Source organism: Pomacea canaliculata, linkage group LG5, assembly GCF_003073045.1.
Source record: "Pomacea canaliculata isolate SZHN2017 linkage group LG5, ASM307304v1, whole genome shotgun sequence".
NCBI lineage: Eukaryota > Metazoa > Mollusca > Gastropoda > Architaenioglossa > Ampullariidae > Pomacea > Pomacea canaliculata.
The window spans coordinates 6,894,650-6,904,399 of NC_037594.1; positions in this window are offsets into that span (position 1 = coordinate 6,894,650).

The following is a 9,750-nucleotide window of genomic DNA, read 5'->3' on the forward strand; positions in this document are numbered from 1 at the left end:
ACTATTTGCTGGGTGGGGACAGGAGGTTCACCCAAGCGACAGACCCGAGGGGGGCATCGAACCAACAACCTTGTGTTCCAACCTCCGCTGCTCATATAAATGTATGTTTACCAAATCCTGTCTCCAAGTTTACAAAGTTTATATAATTGTTTACATCTCACTTTCACTGTCGATAGGCAATGACTATAATCAGGTCGTAAACACGCTCTTCGCTAATTATTATTTAAATGCCTTCTGAATTATTTTGTCCAGCTTATAAAACCAAAGGACCAAGGGGCAGACAGACTGAATGTCCGGTGTACCATTGTTTGCACGTGGAGCAGAAGAGGAGCTTCTCCGAATTGCTCTGGTTTTCTTAGACACAGTCGATACTTTCGACATTTATTTTTCAGCCACTGTCTTATTTGTGTGGAGTTTTATCGAGCGGATGTGTTTTAACAGAAGTCTTAGAAGAACTAAGATTAACATCTTTTTTCCAACGGACAAGCAAACCAATCTACAGGTCAGACTTGAACCATGACTGAAGGGCTGGTGGATGCTATCAACTGAAACCTTAGACGAAAATCTGAGCATAGCGAGTCAAAGCCACTTCATAATCCGCGGATGTGTTTGTGTGTGCGTACGTGTATGTGAGCGAGAAAGAGTGTGAGTGAGAGAATGCTAAAGGGTGGGTGGTGAATGTCCTTGCTCGAAAAGAAAGGAACAGAAAAAGAAAGAGACACAGACAGAAGGAATGAATAAGAGAGGGAACGAGAGAGATAGAACAACTAATGACGAAGTAAGGGGAAAAAATGAAAGCTTGAAGAACACATTAAGGATAAATACCCGAAAGCAGTATATTGTATTTATTCATTCACTTGTACAAAACTTGTGTACTTACCATCTTAGTAGTCCTCTTTTTCTCCTTTTCTAAAATGTTCAACAGAATTTTCTCATTCACAAACGTTTAAACAAAAGTGTCATTATCCTTTCTGCGAGCTCATCTCATATTTCATAGCTCAACCTACAGTCGGTTAGTCTACTCAACATCCTCCAGTCGCACATGCACTTGATATTCCGCCCATCAACAACCAGGGGAAAAGAACTCTATCATGGCCACTGATGACGAGGTGGCGACGACGACGACGACGACGAGAGCACGTTCGAGACGATAAAACTGCGCAGAAGATCAAGGGTGACTTGGTATGGATTTGGCGAGTGAATAATTCATTACTAAATGCAGGGGACCCCGGGCACCTCTTGCGAAATGGCGAAACTCCAGCCCTGTCCTTGCAAATCAAACATGTTGCCGCGCGCTGGCCACCTACTGGAGCAGAAACGCAGCACGAGGAGACGGCGAAGCCCACCACCACCACCATCAACACCACCACCACCACCACCAGCAGCAGGAACAGCAACTTGGGTGCAAATCCCACCAGCACAGGGTGAGTCTCGGCCCGCCCGCCCGCCTGCCTGCCTGGCGACTCACACCAAAATAACGTCGTCGTCGCTTGGCTGCTGCGCGGCCACGGTGGTGAATCAGAGCGAACGCAACGTTGTCGCAGCAGCGGATGGCGGTGGGGTCGCCCCAACAGGGAGGATGCTGCAGCCGTTGTGGCTGTTGTTGACACTGCGAGTGATCTCCCCTCTGCGTCCAGCGCGGGACGCGACGTGTTTCCGCTACGACATCCCCGTGTCAACACCGCAACTCGCTCGGCGAAACGACTTGGGCAGCTATCCTGCAGCATCGCCACTCCAAGTTCGTTCCCCATCCTTCGATTCTTCTGTTTTTTGGTTAATTTTGCTCATTGTGTTCAGACTAATGTTTGGTAAACAAGTTGTAAAAATTGAAATAAAGCTAAATGCCTATTAATTAAACGATGTGTGTTTTGCATGTTTGTAAACAAAATGTCCATGTTGAAAAGCATGACCTTGATTACACGGGGAAGCGAATAGCCGAGTGATTAGAGCGCTGGATATCTGAACTGAGAGAGAGCTGGTTCAATGCCCGATTAGCGCAGCAAACTTCCATCAGTCGATCCAGGGAATGGGATCTGACTTCACAGAGGGCTGGGGAAGGCAAGACAGCGAGGGATAGGAAATGGGTTTCACCCTCACGTAAAGTTGGCCTCGGGAAAGTGAGGTCTCTAACACCTCAACCACCCACACGCACACTTAACGACCAAAAGGGTAAGGAACGACCTTTACCCTTTACCTTTAATTACACATTGCAACAATATTTTAAGCTGAATACTAATCGTAATCAAAGGCCAAAACCATCAATTGCTAAACAAATTAGAAACTAATCCTGATTAATTGACTAATTGCTTATTGTATTGACTTGTATCTACTTCAGCGACATTGAAGTAAAAATTACTTTCATGTAAGTGTAACGAGGGTATGAAAAAAGAACAAAAAAATTCTGGTTGTGGAAACGTTGTTGTAGTGTCATCACTCGAAAGTTGCTCAGGAGGACATTGTTTGTTTTGGGGGTTTTTAATACCAGCAGCGAGGTCAGAATTTTAGTTCTTGAGGGTGTTGGAGGTTGTTGGTTTTGTGGTTTTGTTTTTTTTTATTTTATTTTGATTTTTTTGTTTGTTTTGTTTTTGTTGTTTTTTGTTGTTTTTTTTTTGGTTTGGTTTGGTTGGTTGTTTTTTGTTTTGTTTTGTTTTTTTGTTTTTGTTCCTTGTCGGTTTGCTCCAAGCAGTTTATTGAGACGGAGATAAAGATCAGAACACACTAAGGACACAATAAGATAGAAGCCCTTTTCAGTTTCGTTCGTGACAGCAACCTTACTTAGCTGTTTTGCCCATGTCCTTAGAAAGAACTCTTTTGCTTTTTTTAAGATGCTTCAAGTATATACAATTCCAACAACTGTAAGCCAACTGATGGAGGTACTTCGGCCGGAAAGTGGAAAGATCAGTTGACCAGAACACATTTGATTGCACTCAGTCCTGGCGAGGTTTCCGCTGTCTGTTCAACTCGACTTCCTCAGACGAGCGACTTCGAGGCCATCTTCATCATTAAATAGTTTTCGCTATCAGACTCCCTCCCCCCCCCCCCCCGCCAGTCTCCCACCCTTGGCTGCTCCAATGAGATTATGCAAAGCGAGGCCGCTTCCGTGTATGACGTCACTGTCAATCGGGTTGTGTCCCTTGACTAGCTATTCCAAAGGAGTGAATTCGAATCAACGGAAATCAATTAATATTACATTCCTCCTCCTCCTCCACACTCTCCTGGCACCCTTTTTTATACCCTTTCCCGACTCCCTGCCCCTCGTTTTCCCAAGTCGCAATAAGCGCACTCGTCTTCCGGTCACGTGGTCTGCGATGGTCTCTTGTACAGAACTACGTTTAGAGATTTGAGGTGTCCAGCTTGCGGTAAACATTCCGGTGTTTGAATGTAGCATGGTCTCTATCCTTTGCTGTCTGCTCTTGCGAAACTGATGCACCGCATGTCGTATGTCGGGTCTAGACTGTTCCTGTGCCCGAAAAAAAAAAAAAATAGTGAGGCGTGATGATGCAGGGGGCGGGTGGAGAAGCAAGCCAGGCTGGGTAGACGGTGAAAGACGAGAGTCTCGAGGGGACCTGTGAGAAGAGTGAACGCCCCTCACGCTGCTCTGCGTTTACAGACGGAACAGACTGTCCTGCGGAAATCTTTAGGATCAAGTTTCAGCACATCTAGATATTACAACTTAAAGGTCAACACAAGTGCAACATTTTTATCTCGTTCTCTGAAGGTGATTGTTTCCAGTTAACTACTAAAACGAGGCAGGAGTGTAAAAAGCTTCCGGTTTGTTTACATTCTTTGTTTAGGTTCGCTGAGACTAGCCTCTACACGTCCATGCTCATACGTTTGTCACCCTCAGTTCTGTTTTAGTTGTTTCGAGCACGCACATCAATGGTGTCCTCATACTGTCAGTTGCTTTAACTTGGTGCTGAAGGATACGACTGATAATGTTATTCTGTTTGTGACTGAATTCATGACTTGTCGACGATGTAGAAAGTGTCGATGTTGCATAACTGCGACTTGATTCTTACTTCAGCTTCTTACCAGCAAATGGCGGCAATGGTAGTTGGTTCTGACAGTTCGTGCTTTTTTGTTGGGACGAAGTGAATCCACTGGTGTTTGTAGCCAGTATTAGGAAATGAATCCAAACTAACTTCATCTGAATGTATAAGTGAGCACTCAGCAACAGCACATCGTGTCTTTTACCGACGATTGCTTTTCTTTCTTCTTCGAAGTCAGCTCAGACAGGCGACGCTCATCTGACGATACTATTTTTCGATATACCGCTCTTTTGTCACTTCCTGTTTTTTGACGAAACCAGGGGTTATATTCATGGACTTCGGTTAAGCCTTAATCGATGCTGGTCACTTGACTAATCGTCGGTTGGCGTGAACAAAAGAGTATTCATGGGCTCAAATCTGCTCTAACCGATGACCCATAACCCTCATTAATTTAACAGTGGTGTCCCCTTTTGTTGAGAAAGATGGAGGCGATTATTTTGTTTAGAGAAAGACAGAGGCGTGCTCTGAGGAAAGTTTTTCGTGGTAGGATTAATCCTATTGATAAATACAACGATGCTGAACTGTTGTTCAAAGCCAAAATCATATTCAGAACCCTCGAACAATTTTTTTAAATTATCTTTTATCTTCCATGTAAATAAATTGCTTAATTTTTGGGCTGCAAATACTTATTTCAAAAATAACTTTCATGCTGTAAATAATTTAAACTGTCTAACCTTACAGTTTTTATTGTAAATAATAAATTGTGTAATTGTATATTTTGCCTACTAGTTGTACGTAGCTGAAGGTGAGGAAACGAAGAGATTTTGAAAAGCTGTTTAATGTTTTCATGGTGTGCCAGCATGTGTACTAGGGTTTGAAGAGTTTGAGACTGGGTGAAGGATGCAAGCTGGGTGTTTAAAGGGTTAGATGCGGCTACAAAAGGAGCTTTAAGTGAACGACGGTTATTAACGGGTTGTCTATTGGACTTTCGAGGGAAATTATGGTTACTCGAGGGAATTCCCACATTGGTCCCTTAAGGGCACCGCTTCCAAATCCCGCCGGGTTTTTCAAAGGTTACTTACCACTTCACTGCTAATCATTATTCCTCTTGTGACTTGAGCAAATGAGAGACACGTGTAAAATGATTGGCTGGCTGCTCACCTGACCGTTTGCTTGATAGTGTGAGAAGTTACATAGGCAAATGGATCGGTTGATTGGGTTGGATTGGATTAGGTTGTGCTGGAATCGATTGCTCCGACAAACACCTTCCTTGAAAAGCACCGTGCGTTGTCTGGGAGCGTGAAAAACAGGACACACCTTTCTTTCTTTCTCTTTCATCTGTCCCTGTTCTCTCCTTCCCTCTCTCACTCCCTATTTGGCTAAAGTCATATGCAAAAACATCGGTCGGATTCGATTTCCCAGGCGCCGCGGACTTTTTTTTATTCTGAGGGTAGACGTCGCACGGTGCTTATAATCGAGTCCTGTATAACAGTCAGCGGACCTTTAACAGCTGTGTGAATAGGTAAGTAGAAGGTTCCCAGTCTACAACTCTTGAACCAACAATGGCATGAGCCTGAATGCAAGATGGTGTCTTAGCGGTTGGCTACCTCGTGCGTGGTTACGTAGACAACTGTCGGCTGGACACAGACACTGAGATCATTGGATGTCCGATTGGACAATAACCGGTGTGACCGCTACGACTACACATCGACTTGTGATTTCGATGCCTGAAAACAGTTTCAAAGAAAATTCTGGCTGATTCCACTGTTATACCTTGTTTATACACGTGTTCTAACTTGAATTGCCTGTAAAATGCGTTGACCGTAGTGAAAATTATTACCACAATCATTATCGCAGTAGTCACTGTTGTCATCATCATTGTAGTCGTCTGCTCCCAACTCACCCCTTCTTCTCTCTCTCTCTTTCTCATTTTCTTATTTACGCGTAAATTTTCTTTTTATAAAAATATCCAAAGTTCTGTTTTATATATATATACACGGTTTGGCCCCTCACCTAGAGGTGATTTTGCCATATGAGGGAATACAAAAAGTGTCCCGAGCCGAGATCGGAACTCGGGGCCTCGCACTCTCATGTGACAAACAAGTGTTTTACCATTACACTACTGGGCATCTGTGTGTATGCGTGTTTGCGTGCGTGCTTTCGTGAAAGAGGGAGAAAGAGAAATGCTAAGCGTGTCCTCAGACGTCTAGACGGGTGGAAAAGATCCCCCAGCAGGAGACTGGGTGTCGTATGAGTTCATCTCCCCATAATAGTTCTTACTCTGTGACCTTGCACAGCCACTGCATCCTCCGCTGTGTGGGGTTGCACGAGTCGTACACAAGTCTGAAACTTAGAGTAAGAACGACTCAATGCTTCTCTTGTATTTATAGTTGCTTGCGTGTTCTACACGTACATAGTTTATAGGTGCATATAGTTTAATTTTAAATACTTTAAGCCTAAAATATATTTAGATAATCGGTTTTATATAATTACACTGCACAATTTCAGAACTTTTATTAGACTAAAAGTGTTTTAAATAAGACTAAGAACTTTTACTAGGTACAGTTGCCTGTGTTGTTGACCTCTTTCTGTGCATGGTGTTGTTTATACGTGTGTATCTCGAGATCAGAAGTGGAATATTCACCCAGGTTTTAGGAAACAGTCTCTTGCATTCAGTTTTACCCACGAAAAAGAAATATTTCCAACTAGACCTTGAGGTGGTCTCCAAGAAGAGATCATATTCTGTTGGAAAGGCGAAAGGAAGTACAACATGATGACTGAGTGTGGGTGTTGTTCTCGCATCCGGACAACAGGATAGTCCATGGATGGCAACAAACAAGGGGAAACAACTGAAGGTTGCCCTGTTGCCCATGTTACAGATGTATCACTACCCTTGAACAAAGACTGTGGAGATGGAGGGTTCCCCTCTTAAAAGATTACTAATAAGTCTTTGTGTTCGACGATCTGAAAATTTGGTGAGTGGGACTTGAAGCCTGCGTGTCTGCAAACATCCCCACATGTATACAAGACTTCTCATTATTAATACATGTAATAAGAAAAGAGGTGATGGACTTACATGTGCAGAGGGTACATAGATCACATTTGTAATTTCCTCTGAATGTAACAGTTACACATTTTTGTGCTTGGTCAGAAAGAACAGTGCGATATAACACACAATTATAGGTCACTTTTCCCGGCAGACAGTATTAATTCATGAACAGATTTAGCAACTTAAGTTGTGTTTTACTCCATGTCTAAGCGAACCCATTATATTATCAAAATAAATACATAATGAAGAGGTTTTGTGTCTAAGGTCATGTACCCGACAACACCAATATTCAGTCCTACATGATCGGATAGTCAGATGTATGACTAGAGACACACAGACAGACACACCGGCAGAAGGCCAGCGAAAGGGAAGGAGAAGACGGTGTTTGTGAAAGGATTGGTTACTTCTCAAGATTTCATCTTCGTCTCAGCGAGATGTCAGCAAACAAATATTTGTCTTTATTGTGAAGTGGCACTTACTCGCTGAAAATCGAAGACTGAAGCTCGGCATTAGGAATCTTGCTTTGGCAGCAACACTAAAAAGAGGTCGGCAGGGAATCAGCTCTCGGGGGGAAAATATGAAAAAAAAAAGTTTTAAAAAGTTGTTAAATCTTTGAAGGCCCCAAGAGAGGAATTCACCTCTACAGTGCCCCTACAGCTTGCGCCCAACCGAAATTATTTACAACTAGTTAAACTCTCCAAGGCATCCAGACAACGCTCTGTGATCACACGGAGCGTGACAAAAAGTTTACACAAAAACTGTAAGTATAAAAAAAATAATAATAACTTATCAAACTTTAACCTTTTATGACTTAAGATTCTAAACTGAAAATGATGTTTCGGTGGGAACCTTTATATTCAAGATGACGATGTTATGGTGACAAACTTGGTGTACATGTATGACTTTTGTACATAGACATACTTTTCTATGGCTTTCATATGTATTGCTGCTGATGTGCTGTAGACTGTACATTTTATATTCTGATATAGTTTGGTCTGTGTGTTATGTACATTTTGTTAATATTTCTAACTGTAAAGCGTGAGCGTTTTCTTAGGGAACGGCGATGTATGTTTTAATAATTATATATTCGTCCCTCATTAAAATCGCTCAAGCATTTGATTCTTTTAACATGGGGCCTCGATATTACAGGTCAACAGGTCATCTTAGCTCGCACAGGTGTCCGCAAGAGTGTCAAAGGCGGGGCGTCGTCTGCGGACCTGCGCTGCACCGAGTTCATAGGTCACAGACTGCAGAGACGCGCGTGTGTCAGCCGTGCATCGATCTCTGGCTGGCTGGCCGAGCTTCCCTCCCTACATTCCCCATTCCCCGTCTCGCCTCTATCCCCACCACCACCTTCACTACCACCACCACCACCACCACCCACCGTCTTACTGCGCCCCCTGCAGACGACTTTCAAACATCAAGGACGCTTACTCGTCTGCTGTGCTTTTCGAGGAAAGAGTGAAAAACAAAGTATCGATACTGAACTACTTCGTCCCGACGGAACGGGAGGTGGGTAATTTGGGACCAAAGGTTTCGGGTTCGGTTTTCACAGGATCGTTACGTTGTAGAATGAATACACATCAAACCCATTACAGCCTTTCTGCTGCTGAAGAGAACGGTTCTGAATGTTGGTCGATGCAGGAACTTAGTCAATAAACAGATCTGAGTTCTAGAGGACCCAGGCATCCTTGACTAGCCAGAGGGCACATACATTATCCCCCCCAGGCACTATAGTCTTTCGCCATCCAGTCCGGCATCCGTCAGTGGGCGTGAGGCACACACACCCCAGCTCCCTCACAAAAAGACTCGAGACAAGAAAAGATCCAATTTCTGGTAACTTTTTTCAATCCACTTGTAGTTAGTGCGAGAGATGAAGCAATGGCCGATAACCTGTCAATGAAATCTGAAAACCCAGTCCAGTCATACTTCCCCTTCTTTCACTCACTTTGAAGTTCTTTTCCTTTTCCTTTCCGCATGAACACAGACGCACTGGAAGGCATCAGGTTCATCACTCATTGCATGCAGTATGCACTATACATACTTTAGTCAGTGCCACTGGCTTTCATATCAATTATTTGTGAAAGTAGAATACTGCCACTCGCTGTCCTACTGCAGAAACTACAAGGGCTTTTGATTGAGTCCCTTATAGGGTTGCTGGAAAGACCAACGCTTCATTTGTGCCATTAAGTAAGAATCGAAGTTTCAGAACAAATCGCACGGGTGTCACGTGATGTTTCAGAAGTGGCCAGCCGACCTTTCTGCACTGGGTCTGAAAATCAAATGCCAGTCACGAGGCGGCGGCTTCAGGGTCTCGTCCCCCGCTGTTCCCCATCACCGACTCTGCCACGTTAATGATCGCTGTGGGACAATACAACTTTTTCTGTTATTGATCGTGTAAGAGACAATAAATCGTAACTGCTGTGGAACAATAATTTAAATAATTTGTTGGGTTTTTTATTTTTTTATTTTTTTTTTATTTTGATTTTGCTTTTATTATTATTTTTTTTGTTTTTGCTTTTTGGCGTGGCCGTCGGTTTGATGGCTAGGCTAAATCTGACTCAGGCTATATGCCATTTTAATGTGTTTGATCGATTCATATCAGAAAAAAGTGTGTTGGCTGGAATAGCAAGGAGAGGAGTAAGGGTTCTAAGACTTGTCAAAGGAAGGAGACAAGAAGAACGATTATTGTATTTTAACGGAAGAACCCCC